A 14561-nucleotide genomic window follows, 5' to 3' on the forward strand; every position below is an offset into this window, starting at 1 on the left:
TGCACCGGGGATGCCTGGTTTCACCTTGGAGATACCCAGCAGGGATCATCCCACAGGGAAAGCCAGGACGGGTTCCCCAGTGGTCTACAGTGCTGGGACGCCCCATTGCTGGGGTAGCCATGCGCTTTACAAGACAACCTAACATAACATAAAGAAAATATTTATTCATTTATGGCTTTTGCTAAGTGCAGACAAGTCCATTTCAGGCTTTGTGGCGCTGTACCAGGTATGCAAAAGATACATTAATAGTCAAAGTGGGACTCAGAAGTAGAAGAGAGAGATGCCATCCCTGTTAGCTGGGCAGTGCACACCTGGACCTAAGGCTAGGCACAATTATAATTTGAGGCGTGCACAATTTCACCTGTGCCACATTTACCTTGCACATGGGGTGGTGCAAAATGTGACATGCCAACGTCACTGATGACATTTTGTACATAAAATAAATAAGTAATACACATAATTTCTAGGTGTTACTCAGTTCTCAGAATTCTGAGCTGTCCTGGAAGCTTGCAGCCTAGCCAGTGCGCCAGGTGATCTGATACAAATGCTCGACTACACATCTCCATCACTTGGCGTGCATAAATGACACATATGACTAGTGGAATTCCTCTGAGTAGTAGGATGTCACCCTTATCCACTAAAGACATTTCTGCAGCAGCTCAGAAGGACCACTCTGCGAGGTGTCTCTGACACCCAGGCCTGCACCCCTGTGTCTCGTTCAGGTTGCACCTCAACCCGTCTCTCCCTTTTGCCTTCCTGGAGCAGGCTCAGCCCGCCAGTGCCTGTCTGACCAGGGGCTCTTGCAGCAGGCTCTCAAGGGGTGCGAAGGTCAGTCCTGGTCGGCCACACCACTCCCACTCCAGCAGGTACAAGTACCTGGTTGATCCTGACAGTAGCACATGCTTGTCTCAAACATTAAACCGTCCACCTGGAAGTACACACAGCTGGTGAAGTGAAACTGGGAATGGCTCATTATATCAGTTATGGTGCCTTTGATTACACCATCTCTTACTTGGATAACTGTTGAAGTTCTAGAGCTAATAGATACAAACACGCGCTGACCACTAGAGATGCGTGCCTTTATCATACCAAAATCAATCTAGGCTTGCCACACTGGTGACTCTAGATAGCCTTGGGTTGATTGCACGTCCCTGTGACAGTGACAATACATTCGGATGTCTGCCCCATCAGCTTTCAAAGGTACTATCTGTGCCTACCTTGGTGAAAACAGGGAATGGGGAGACAGGGCCGATTCAAGAGAGGGAGCCTAAGAAATGGATACCACATCCAAAGAAGGCAGCAGGTGCGCAAATTACCCACCCTCGACGCTGGTAGGTAATGACGGAACACAACAATACTGGAATTTAGAGGGACAGAACTGGAGCAATGATTAAAACAGGCGGCCGGGGCCTTTTGTATTGTGCCACTAGAGGTGAAATTCTTGAACCATAGAGAAAGTATTTGCCAAGAATATCCTTAATCAAGAACGAAAGTCAGAGGTTCAAAGATGATCTGATAACATTGTAGTTCTGACCATAAATGATGCCGACTAGTGATCAGATGGTATTAGTCGCATGACTCGCTGAACAGTCTTTGGGTTCTGGGGTGAGTATGGCTGCAAAGCTGAATTTAAAGGAATTGATGGAAGGGCCCTGCCCGGAGCGGAGCCTGTGCTGACTTTGACTCATCACTAGAACCGTCACCCAGAAAGGATTCACAGATTGATAGCGCTTTCTCAATTCTGTGGGTTGCGGTGCACAGTCGTTCTTAGTTCAATCAATGAATCAATCAGAGTACTTGTAAAGCGCGCTACTTACCCGTGAGGGTCTCATGGCGCTGAGGGGAGGGGTGCCGCTACTGCTCGAAGAGCCAGGTCTTGAGGAGTCTTCTGAAGGCGAGTAGGTCTTGGGTCTGCCGTAGGTGGGCACGGAGGGGTTTCCAGGTCTTGGTGGTGAGGTAGGAGAAGGGTCTTCCGCCGGAGGTTTTTTGTTGGATGCGGGGGACTGCGCCGAGGGTGAGGCTGGAGGAGCGGACCTGGCGGGTGGGGGTGTAGGAGCTGAGTCTGCTGTTCAGGTAGGCTGGTCTGGCATTGTGGAGTGCTTTGTGTGCGTGGGTATGGAGCTTGAAGGCGATCCTCTTGTCGACGGGGAGCCAGTGTAGGTCTCTCAGGTGGGGGGTGATGTGGCTGCGGCGGGGGACGTTGACGATCAGTCGGGCGGAGGCGTTTGGGATGCATTGTAGTCGTCGTAGGTGTTTGGCTGGGATTCCTGCATAGAGTGCGTTGCCGTAGTCCAGTCTGCTGCTGACAAGGGCCTGTGTCCCCGTTCTTCTTGTTTTGGTCGGGATCCACTTGTAGATACTGCGGAGCATGCGGAGGGTGTTGTAGCAGGAGGAGGAAATGGAGTTGCCCTGTTTGGATATGGAGAGGGAGGTGTCGCGGATGAATCCAAGGTTGCGTGCATGGTCGGTGTGTGTTGGTGCTGTTCTAAGTGTGGTCAGCCACCAGGAGTCGTCCCAGGCTGAGGGCGTGGGTCCGAGGATGAGTACCTTCGTCTTGTCCGAGTTCAGCTTCAGACGGCTTTTCCTCTTCCAGTCGGCGACGGCCTTCATTCCCTCGTGGAGGTTGGTTTTGGCGGTGTGCGGGTCCTTGGTGAGGGAGAGGATGAGCTGGGTGTCATCAGCGTAGGAGATGATGTTGAGGTCGTGTTGGTGAGCCACTTGTGCGAGTTGGTGGAGCAATTTGTCTGCTTATATGTAACGAACAAGATTCCTCCATACTCTCTCGCTATGTGACCCCAGCAGTCGGTGTTGAACTTCTTAGAGGGAGATGTGCAGTTCAGATGGACCAGATTGCGCAATAACAGGTCTGCAATGCCCTTGGATGTCCGGGGCTGCACAATGGGACAGTCTGTGCAGTGCTTAATTTGTGAAAAACGAAAAGTGCCAGGCCCTTATTAGGAGGCCACTGCAGCGTGCACCGCCCATTGCTCTCGCTAGCGCGGCCAAGGACAGCACTATCACCAGTAGCCCTCGCTCTCAAGCAATGTGATAGTTCAGACTTTAAATATTCAATAAAGTGACTAATACATGCTGCCCAAACTATTCTTACAGCTTCGCATGGCAGGCATTAGATGATTTTAATGTATACTTAATTATTACACAACAACTGGTGTGTACCTCAAATAAATACGACAAACAGTGCCACCATGGGACAGGCTGTAAACTATTAACAAATAGAGAACATTTTATTAAATAAACCTGGCCTCAGGTTCATTTTACACATGTAATTCATACTTATTCAAACTCACACATAGAAACAAGAAAGCAATAGAAAACCACAGTCACATCACAAATATGAAATTTGTCTAAAAACATTGTGCACAGTAGGAAACCAATATTTTGCTCAAACGTGAACATTATATTTGTAAAAACATACAAGGAAATATGTAACTATTGTGTTCCCTAGTCCTATAGAAGAAAAACAGAGCAAAAGATTCACAACTATCGCTCTTGGAATATTGTGGGGGGTCCATAAAATCTAATGTGGGCTTCAGCACAATATAGTTCTTTACTTGAACTTAATAAGAGTCTTCCACATTGATGTTCATTGGACTGAGATCCCCCTCGAGTGAAGGTCAACGCGTTTTGAACTCAAATTTTCTTTGCAGGTTCTCCTCAGGACCAGGGCTGAGGGAATTCTTTGGGCACGCAAATTGGAATTCTCAAATTCTTAGAACATGGTGCAGCTTGTCAGAGTTTGTTGAAAAAAGAGGTTGCTTGTCTCGAGCAGGACACCCAAAAATTATATGTTAGTAATTGGCGCCAGATGTAGGTAATCTCAATTTACCTATTCTTAAATACCGAATTTTACCTATTTGGTATTTAAGAATAGGTAAATGGGATGTAGATAATAATTCGGTAAATTTTACCGAATCGGTAGGATTCAGTAATTAAGAATCGGTATTTACCGATTCGGTAATTCCCATTCATTCCTATGGGCCTGGAGGCCCATAGGAATGAATGGGAAACCATTCACTATTACAGATTCGGTAAATACCGATTCGGTAATAGGGGGAACATTTTCAAGGGTGGCAGGGTGTCACATTGACACCCTGTGGAACCCCTGAATAGTGCATGGGTGCACATGTGGCACACATACATGTCCTAAGGGCATGTATGTCTGCCACATCGCACTGTTGTAAAAGCAAAAGAATTGCTTTTTCAAAGGTTTTCGATATTTACCACCAACTTGTAGTTGGTGGTAAATAACGAATCCTTAACTCAGGAATACACTAACTTGTGTGCTCCCTACATTACGGATTCGGTAATTTACCAAATCGGTATGTTAAGAATTCGGTAATTTACCGATTCGGTAAAATACCGAATCCAGGAATCATGCCACCTACATCTCAAAAGCCAAATACCGGTCGGTAACGGCTGAAATTCTGTAATTTTGGCCGTTACCGACCGGTATTTGGCGATCTACATCTGGCCCTTAATTCTTTAAGGCATTGGCCTCTGGTTGCGGATGCAGGGCAATAGAAGCTCTTGAGTGCCTCTCATTTTTCTCCGGTTGTTAATAAATCATTTTGGTGGTATCCAGGTGGAAGGAGATTTTTTGTACGTTTTGTTTTTTTGGTGGCTGGGTACCTTGTTCCAACTTTAGACTCGGTGAAAGCGGCTCGCTCTGCTTCTTCGGACCATGTGGCAGGCTGTCATAAGAGCCGGTGTTGACGATGAAGGGCAGGTGCCGAACACCTGAACCCACCGGCCCAAATAAGCACTCAGCGTGTGTCTACCCTTCGACAACACATGCAGATAAAGCACTGCCCCCGATTGTGATGGGGATTGGGGAGTGCTACTATTTCACATGAACGAGGAATTCCAAGTAAGTGCGGGCCATAAGTTTGAGTTGATTAAGACTCAGACCTTTGATTCGCTGCCTGCCGCTACTGCTGATTGGATGGTTTGTTGAGGATCGTGGATTGTCCGCTGGGGAAGAATATCAAACTTTGCTATCTAGAGGAGGTAAAAGTTGTAAGAAGGTTTCCATGGGTAAAGGGAAGGGTCACTAATGACCAGCACCTGATGGGTACAGCCCAAACCTCCGGCTGCCTACCAACCTGAGCCCAGACACAGGGACCGGTGCCCCTCACGAGGGCCAGCTGGTCGAGCAGCCTGTGGCTGCCGGGTCCCCAGATGAGGACTCGGTGCAGGTCAGGATACTCCTCCCCGGAGGATCAAACCTGTGAAGTAGTGTGGCTCACTGGTTAGAGGCGGCAGACCCGAGAGCAGAGGACGGCCCGGGACCAGGGTTCGATTCCCGGCGCGGCAGGTTTCTGGACCAGGGTCAGCGGACTCGATAATTCTCTCGCCTCGGTGCCCACTCTGATCAGCGTTCACACTCGGCAACTCTGGGCATTAGCTTGCCTCATCTTCACTAACGGCCCCACCAGACCGCCGGGGATGCCTGGTCTCACCCTGGAGATACCCATTAAGGGACCATCTCTCAGGGAAGCCAGGAAGGGTTTCGCAGCGGTCGAAGCGCCTTGGGACCCTACGGGTAAGTAGTGCGCTATATAAATGCCTATACATACATACAACCTGCTCATGAGGGTCTGGAGAGCATCCCTTCCGGGCACCCTCAGCGATGTGCCATCCAGTAGAGAACGTGGAAGGGGACCCTGGTGCCCCCAGGGAGGGGCATGATGCAACATAAAGCCCCCCTGAGACAAAACTCACACTCACCCATCACAGCCCCAGAGGACACTGAAGCAGGGTGCCTCACTGGTCAGGAACACCCCAAGGTCATGCCAACTAGGCCCTCCCATCCCCGGTCCCTATATGTTTGGGGGTCGAGCTACCGAGGAGTTACCTATCCCAGGGGTGACTGAGCGGCTCTATGTTTGCTTCCTGCAGGGAGGTAACGGATGCCCTGAGATGCAGGGGGGCCCAGTCTTCTCTATATGAAGGGACCCCCTCAGCGTGTCTGTGCAGTGTGTCTCTCTAAAGCAGCTGCAGTGTGTATGCAGCACACTCTGAGCTAACACTCTGCAGACCCTCGACTGGAAAGAAAGAAACTAACTTATTTTTTTCTCTTCAGTCTGAGCCAGGGACCATACATGAGCTGGTGGGGCCCCTGAAGGGAGCACCCTCGACAGAGCACTGCTTCTCTTAGAAGGTAAAAGGCAGCACAGAAATGACTGCCCATAGGTCGGGCCGCCACTATTACCGGAGAAAATTGCCTGCTCTCTCTCTTCATGTTTTAAGATTTTGCAAAGGCCTGCACATTATTCTTCAGTAGAACTTTATATGAAATAATCTGTATTCATTGCGGGGACACACTGTTCTTTAGTGTAACCAGCGGTACAAAAGGGGGTGGTGACGGACGGAGCATCTTAATCAATCAAACGCTCACACCCAGTCAAAAGATCTGGGTTTAATCCATCACCTTTCTTTAGCTCACTCTGCCACCCCAGCCCAGACATGGCTATATGCAAATCAGTCTGACCCTGTGCCTCATGGGAACAGTCCAGCCCGAACTGCCAAGCCATGCCTTCCCTGGACCGGAAACAAGCTTCCGAGGACCGGTTTCGGGCATTCCAGCCGTCTTCAGCCCGGCTTGCTTGAATCCAGTGGCAAAGTGAGCAAGGGACTCACGTCTGAGCATACCCTGCCACACTTATGGCGGGCAAAAGCGGTACAAAAGGGGGTGGTGATGGACGGAGCATCTGAATCAATCAAACACTCACACGCAGTCAAAAGATCTGGGTTTAAACCATCACCGTTCATTAGCCCACTCTGCCACTCCAGTTCAGACATGGCTATATGCAAATCAGTCTGACCCTGTGCCTCATGGGAACAGTCCAGCCCGAACTGCCAAGCCATGTCTTCCCTGGACCGGAAACAAGCTTCCGAGGACCGGTTTCTGGCATTCCAGCCGTTTTCAGCCAGGCTTGGTTGAATCCAGTGGCAAAGTGAGCAAGGGACTCACGTCTGAGCATACCCTGCCAACTTATGGTGGCCAAAGCTGTACAAAAGGGGGTGGTGATGGACGGAGCATCTGAATCAATCAAACACTCACACCCAGTCAAAAGATCTGGGTTTAATCCATCACCGTTCTTTAGCCCACTCTGCCACCCCAGTTCAGACATCGCTATATGCAAATCAGTCTCACCCTGTGCCTCATGGGAACAGTCCAGCCTGAACTGCCAAGCCATGCCTTCCCTGGACCGGAAACAAGCTTCAGAGGACCGGTTTCTGGCATTACAGCCGTCTTCAGCCCGCCTTGTTTAAATCCAGTGGCAAAGTGAGCAAGGGACTCACGTCTGAGCATACCCTGCCAACTTATGGTGGCCAAAGCGGTACAAAAGGGGGTGTGATGGACGAAGCAGCTGAACTAATCAAACACTCACACCCAGTCAACAGATCTGGGTTTAATCAATCACCATTCTTTAGCTCACTCTGCCACCCCAGTTCAGACATGGCCACATGCAAATCAGTCTGACCCTGTGCCTCATGAGAACAGTCCAGCCCGAACTGCCAAGCCATGTCTTCCCTGGACCGGAAACAAGCTTCCTAGGACCGGTTTCTGGCATTCCAGCCGTCTTCAGCCCGGCTTGCTTGAATCCAGTGGCAAAGTGAGCAAGGGACTCACGTCTGAGCATACCCTGCCACACTTAAGGCGGCCAAAAGTGGTACAAAAGGGGGTGGTGATGGACGGAGCATCTGAATCAATCAAACACTCACACCCAGACAAAAGTTCTGGGTTTAATCCATCACCGTTCTTTAGCCCACTCTGCCACCCCAGTTCAGACATGGCTATATGCAAATCAGTCTGACCCTGTGCCTCATGGGAACAGTCCAGCCCGAAATGCCAAGCCATGCCTTCCCTGGACCGGAAACAAGCTTCCGAGGACCGGTTTTTGGCATTACAGCTGTCTTCAGCCCGGCTTGCTTGAATCCAGTGGCAAAGTGAGCAAGGGACTCATGACTGAGCATACCCTGCCACACTTATGGCGGCCAAAAGCGGTACAAAAGGGGGTGGTGATGGACGGAGCATCTGAATCAATCAAACACTCACACCCAGTCAAAAGATCTGGGTTTAATCCATCACCGTTCTTTAGCCCACTCTGCCACCCCAGTTCAGACATGAGTTTGAGTTTAAAAATATTTCTAGAGCGCACGTACACCAAGCGGTTTCATGGCGCTATGCAGTACTACAAAACCCAAAGGACAGAAAAGACTAGGGAACCAGGGGGGGATTTAAGAAGGAAAGGCTTGGGTAAATAGAAAAGTTTTAAGTGCCTTGCGGAAGAGGGAATACTGAGGGCAGGATCTCAAGTGCATCGGGAGAGAGTTCCAAAAGGCAGGGGCAAGAGTAGAGAATTTGGCACCTCCCCATTTTTTTCGTTTGAAGCGGGGGACGTCAAGGAGTTGTTGGGTGGATGAGCGTAATTCCCTAGACGGGGTGTAGGAGTGAATTGCAGAGGTGATGAAGGCAGGGGCAGAGCCAAGCCGGGCATTAAAAAGTGATGCAGCCCATCTTGAACTGGGCGCGATACTGTATGGGGAGCCAGTGTAGGGATTTAAGGAGGGGCGTGACGTGATGCGATTTAGATAAGTTAAAAACCAGGCGGGCCGCCTGGTTCTGAACCAGCTGGAGACGCCTCACTAGGTACGCCGGCATGCCATAATAAAGGGCATTGCCATAGTCCAAGCGGGATGTCACCATCGCCAGGAGTATAAGTTTGAGCGCTGAAGAGGAAAAGAACCTAGATACTTTGCGAATTGTGCGAAGGGAAAGAAAAGCTGAGGACACAACCGCACTGACTTGGGAGTGAAGGGAGAGTTGGTCATTGAGTTTAAAACCGAGAGTTTTAACAGAGGAGGAGGAAGTAGGTGGGGGACCTAAGGAAGGGGGCCAAAAGAGAGAAGACCAAGAACTGGAGCAACCACCCGTCAACACCAAATCCGTTTTGTCGGGGTTGAGTTTCAGGTGGTTGTGATTCATCCAGTCCTGAATGAAGGTCATAACAAAGTGAAAATTAGATATTGAGGCGGGGGCGGAGGATAAAGAGAAAATGAGCTGGAGGTCATCTGCATAGTTGCAAACAGAGACCTCCAGCTTTTGAAGGGCAAAAATAAGAGGGGCAATATACAGATTGAATAGCAGGGGGGAAAGGGAGGAGCCTTGGGGGACCCCGCACTGTACTGGCCGGAAGTCCGCCGAATAGTCACCCAAGCGGACTGCTTGAGTGCGGCCACTGAGGAAGGAGGACAGCCAGACCAAGGCAGAACCCTCGATTCCCGCCGCTCCGACACGGGAAAGTAAGATGGCGTGGTCCACGGTGTCAAAAGCGGCGGAGAGATCGAGGAGGACCAAGGCCTGGGGATGACTAGTGTCCATACCCTCCCCGAGGTTGTCCAGGACCGATATAACCACGGTCTCTGTGGAGTGTGCGGGGCGGAAGCCAGCCTGCCTGGGGGCCAAGACGATGTTATTTTCCACAAAGGTGCTCAGAGTTCTTGCTACATGGCGTTCCAGTACCTTGGCCAAGAAAGGCAGGTGTGAGATGGGGCGGTAGTTAGCTGAAACCGAAGGGTCAGCGCAGTTTTTTTTTAAGATGGGTAGGATTACCGCCGATTTGAGTGATGGAGTGACAATGCCGTGGGAAAGTGAATTGTTAAGACAGGTAAGGGGTGGTGAAATGCAAGCAGAATAGATCTGTTTCAGAATGTAGGCTGGGCAGGGATCCAGAGGGGAGCCAGACTTAATCAAGGGGAGAAGGGAGAGGAAAGAGTCTGGAGTGAGAAGAGGGATAGAGTCCAGACGAGCGGCGGCTGGAGGACAGTGAGGGCTAATGAAGGAAGGGGAAGGGAAGGGGATATTGGCTTTAATTGCACTGATTTTATCAAGGAAAAAAGAGTTAAGGGAGTCGCAGAGAAACTGTGAGGGAGAGGGTTTAAGTGTGGCCCTATCAGAATATGCTAGATCTTGAACAATGGCAAAGATTTCTCTGGGCCGATTTTCGGCGGTCTGAATTTTGGACGAGAAATAGGCCTTCCTAGTTGCCAAAATGGATTTCTTGTATAGGGCAGAAAGGGTGACATAGTGATTTCTTGATGTGGGGCAGTAGTCCCGCCGCCAGAGGCGCTCCGCTCGGCGAAGATTACGTTTTTGAATCTTCAGTTCGTCATTGAACCAGCGGTTTGCATCTTTAGAGCGCTTAGATGATATGCGCTTTAGCGGGGCGACTAAATCACAGCCGGCCCGCAACCAACCATTGATGGCTTCCGCTTGTCCGAAAGATGACATCCCGAAAAGATCCGGGCTGGACGCAGTGAGTATGGCAGACAGGGAAGCTACGTCCACGCGGTTCCATGAGCGCGCCCAGATGTTTTTGGCTCGGGAAGGCTTGAGAACTGAGCATAGGAATAAGGAAAAGGAGATAAGAAAATGATCAGACCAAGTGCAGGGGGAGATGGACAGTGAAGTGACCGGGCAGTCTCGATACCAAATTTGGTCGAGAGTGTGGCCCAGACTGTGAGTAGGGGCGTGAACAGCAGAGGTAAAATTAAGAGAACGAAGCGACTCCGAAAATTCCTTGGATGCTGAACACTCAGCAGGGTCAGAGGGCCAGAAGTTGAAAACCCCAAGAACAACAATGGACGAATGGTTAACTACTAGGGTAGCCACCAAGTCTTGGAAGCTTGAAAGAAATTGTTGAGGGGAAGAGGGGGGTCGATAAATAAGGACACAGGTAAGTGGGGAAGAGAATGAAAGTGAACGGGCCACTAAACACTCTGATGATCCCAACGGGGAAAAAACTAGAGGTTGGAAAATAATTTCTTTACGAGCAATCAGTGCGACTCCACCTCCTGGCTTGCCAGGGGAGCGATCGGCTCGAAGAGCATAATAAGATGGAGGGAGCATTGCCAGTAGGGAGGGGAGGGAACTATCACAAAACCAGGTCTCGGTAAGGAATAGGAGATCAGGTTTGTGTAAGTCCAATAACGTGAAGAGGTCGCGCTGATGCTTGACTGCTGATCTAGTATTCAGATACATCGTGGAAACAGCAGTGGGGGAAGGGCCAATGAGTAAAGGAGCGCTGGGGCAGCTGGCAGGGGCCGGGGGTGGGGAGTAAGAGAGGGGATGAACGAACGCTGAAGAAAGACCCAGGCTGTTTATTCGGGCTAATACGATCTCATCTAGAGGCCACGGGCCTTGGAGACCAATCAGCTGCGCAAATGAGTATTGAGTAGGAAGGGCAGAATGATCAGCCCCCGGCCCCGGTCGGTCGCGGACGGGCGCAGACGGGCTTTCCTTTGGCGCGACTTCGGCGCGCAAACGTCGCGCCCGCTGCTCTCGTCCGCTGCGCTTCCGGGGGAGACACATGATTTATAGAGAAAAGGAAGGTTGGGCGGTGGGCATGGCCTCCGTAGGGGGCGTGGCCTGCGGGCTTGGCGAGGCGCTGGTGATAATCGTCCCGCGCCTGATGTGGAACAGCGCTAAGTCGGCTTTCCCAAACCGGGAGGTGGCAGGGGGTAAGTAATGTTTAAAAGCACAAAGTTATAGTGACATCAAAGTTTTAAAACAAACAAAAGGACTCCCGGCTTTCCGCCTCAGGAGTGTAGAACAGCAATGGCGGCGCTAGCAGTCAGCGTCCCTTTATTAGGTTGGGCGGTGGGCGTGGCCTCCGTAGGGGGCGTGGCCTGCGGGCTTGGCGAGGCGCTGGTGATAATCGTCCGGCGCCTGATGTGGAACAGCGCTAAGTCGGCTTTCCCAAACCGGGAGGTGGCAGGGGGTAAGTAATGTTTAAAAGCACAAAGTTATAGTGACATCAAAGTTTTAAAACAAACAAAAGGACTCCCGGCTTTCCGCCTCAGGAGTGTAGAACAGCAATGGCGGCGCTAGCAGTCAGCGTCCCTTTATTAGGTTGGGCGGTGGGCGTGGCCTCCGTAGGGGGCGTGGCCTGCGGGCTTGGCGAGGCGCTGGTGATAATCGTCCCGCGCCAGATGTGGAACAGCGCTAAGTCGGCTTTCCCAAACCGGGAGGTGGCAGGGGGTAAGTAATGTTTAAAAGCACAAAGTTATAGTGACATCAAAGTTTTAAAACAAACAAAAGGACTCCCGGCTTTCCGCCTCAAGAGTGTAGAACATGGCATGGCTATATGCAAATCAGTCTGACCCTGTGCCTCATGGGAACAGTCCAGCCCGAACTGCCAAGCCATGTCTTCCCTGGACCGGAAACAAGCCTCCGAGGACCGGTTACTGGCATTCCAGCCGTCTTCAGCCTGGCTTGCTTGAATCCAGTGGCAAAGTGAGCAAGGGACTCACGTCTGAGCATACCCTGCCACACTTATGGCGGCCAAAAGCGGTACAAAAGGGGGTGGTGATGGACGGAGCATCTGAACCAATCAAACACTCACACCCTGTCAACAGATCTGGGTTTAATCCATCACCGTTCATTAGCCCACTCTGCCACCTCAGTTCAGACATGGCCATATGCAAATCAGTCTGAACCTGTGCCTCATGGGAACAGTCCAGCCCGAACTGCCAAGCCATGTCTTCCCTGGACCGGAAACAAGCCTCGAGGACCGGTTACTGGCATTCCAGCCGTCTTCAGCCCGGCTTGCTTGAATCTAGTGGCAAAGTGAGCAAGGGACTCACGTCTGAGCATACCCTGCCACACTTATGGCGGCCAAAAGCGGTACAAAAGGGGGTGGTGATGGAGGGAGCATCTGAACCAATCAAACACTCACACCCAGTCAACAGATCTGGGTTTAATCCATCACCGTTCTTTAGCCCACTCTGCCACCCCAGTTCAGACATGGCTATATGCCCCTCCATGAACAAGGACTGTATATGGCCTGGTGTCAACCGACCACCAGGGCTCCAAACACGCACAACAAAATTAAATATTCCTTTTATCAAAATATGGTATTTTTTATCCGGTATATTTCATCACGAAAGGTTCATATCATTACAGTCATCATATGCTTTTGTATAATGGATCACGAACAATCATAAAAATTCATATGTACATCAAAACTTCATTATTAAATCAATAAATCATAGATTATAACCAAAACATTGCAATGACACCCAATGCATTTCGGGGCCAAGCCCCTTCGTCAGGGGTCTGTGTAAAAGGAGAAAAAGAAACAAGAAGAAAAAGGAAAGCCTTGTTACTCTTGATGCCAAGGGGGGTTGTTGTAATATACCGGATAAAAAATACCATATTTTGATAAAAGGAATATTTAATTTTGTTGTGCGTGTTTGGAGCCCTGGTGGTCGGTTGACACCAGGCCATATACAGTCTATGTTCAAAGTGTGCAGGCACTAATCCTTACACAGCACACGCACTGGTTAAACTTGCATAAAACTGTAACACTTAGTGTGCAGCCCCCGTTCATACATTCCTCCATGAACAAGGACATACATACATCTGTGGCCCCTCCATGCACAAGGACATACATACATCTGTGGCCCTCCATGAACAAGGACATACATACATCTGTGGCCCCTCCATGCACAAGGACATACATACATCTGTGGCCCTCCATGCACAAGGACATACATACATCTGTGGAATTACATGCACAAGGACATACATACATAGCCTCTTGTGTGTCTTTCAGTGGCGGCTCCTCTGCAATGGCGGAGGAGTGTCGCCCCACTGCCTGGCCCAGAGCCAGCAATTGAAAAATAAACAATGTTCTAGCATTGTTTTATTTTTTATAGGCCGGCTCTGAGCCAGCACTGTATGGAGGGGCTGGCCGAGGCATGGAAGTGGGGAGAAGTGCTATGTGTACTTCCTAAGTGCGCCTAAGTGTTCGTATGGCGAAAACGGATGTAAGATGTTACAACGCATACCTTTACAACACATTTTTTACAACACATTCCATTACAACGCATGCAATTACAACGAAATTTTAAAAACTACACTTACAACGCATTCCATTACAACGCATACTACCTTTACAACGCATACCATTACAACGCATTACATTACATTGCATGTTTGATAAGTATTGGATAGTGTAGGGGTAAAATGTTCTATTTTAACTCCAGGGGGTGCAACAGTAGGGTAAGTGTTGGATAGTGTAGGGGTAAAATTTACTATTCTAACTCCAGGGGGTGCAACAGTAGGGTAAGTGTTGGATAGTGTAGGGGTAAAATTTACTAATCTAACTCCAGGGGTTGCAACAGTAGGGTAAGTGTTGGATAGTGTAGGGGTAAAATTTACTATTCTAACTCCATGGGGTGCAACAGTAGGGTAAGTGTTGGATAGTGTAGGGGTAAAAATTACTATTCTAACTCCAGGGGGTGCAACAGTAGGGTTAGTGTTGGATAGTGTAGGGGTAAAAATTACTATTCTAACTCCAGGGGGTGCAACAGTAGGGTAAGTGTTGGATAGTGTAGGGGTAAAAATTACTATTCTAACTCCAGGGGGTGCAACAGTAGGGTAAGTGTTAGATAGTGTAGGGGTAAACATTACTATTCTAACTCCAGGTGGTGCAACAGTAGGGTAAGTGTTGGGTAGTGTAGGGGTAAAA

The 14561-nt window shown here is 49.8% G+C and overlaps 1 protein-coding gene across 2 annotated transcripts in view; it reads right to left on the reverse strand.

Moving 5' to 3' along the window:
- Positions 1 to 14561, reverse strand: part of LOC144780849 (putative N-acetylated-alpha-linked acidic dipeptidase) — a 327400-nt gene that overhangs the window by 25822 nt on the left and 287017 nt on the right. The window lies entirely within an intron of this gene.

Source organism: Lissotriton helveticus, chromosome 9 (assembly GCF_964261635.1).
Source record: "Lissotriton helveticus chromosome 9, aLisHel1.1, whole genome shotgun sequence".
Taxonomy (NCBI): domain Eukaryota; kingdom Metazoa; phylum Chordata; class Amphibia; order Caudata; family Salamandridae; genus Lissotriton; species Lissotriton helveticus.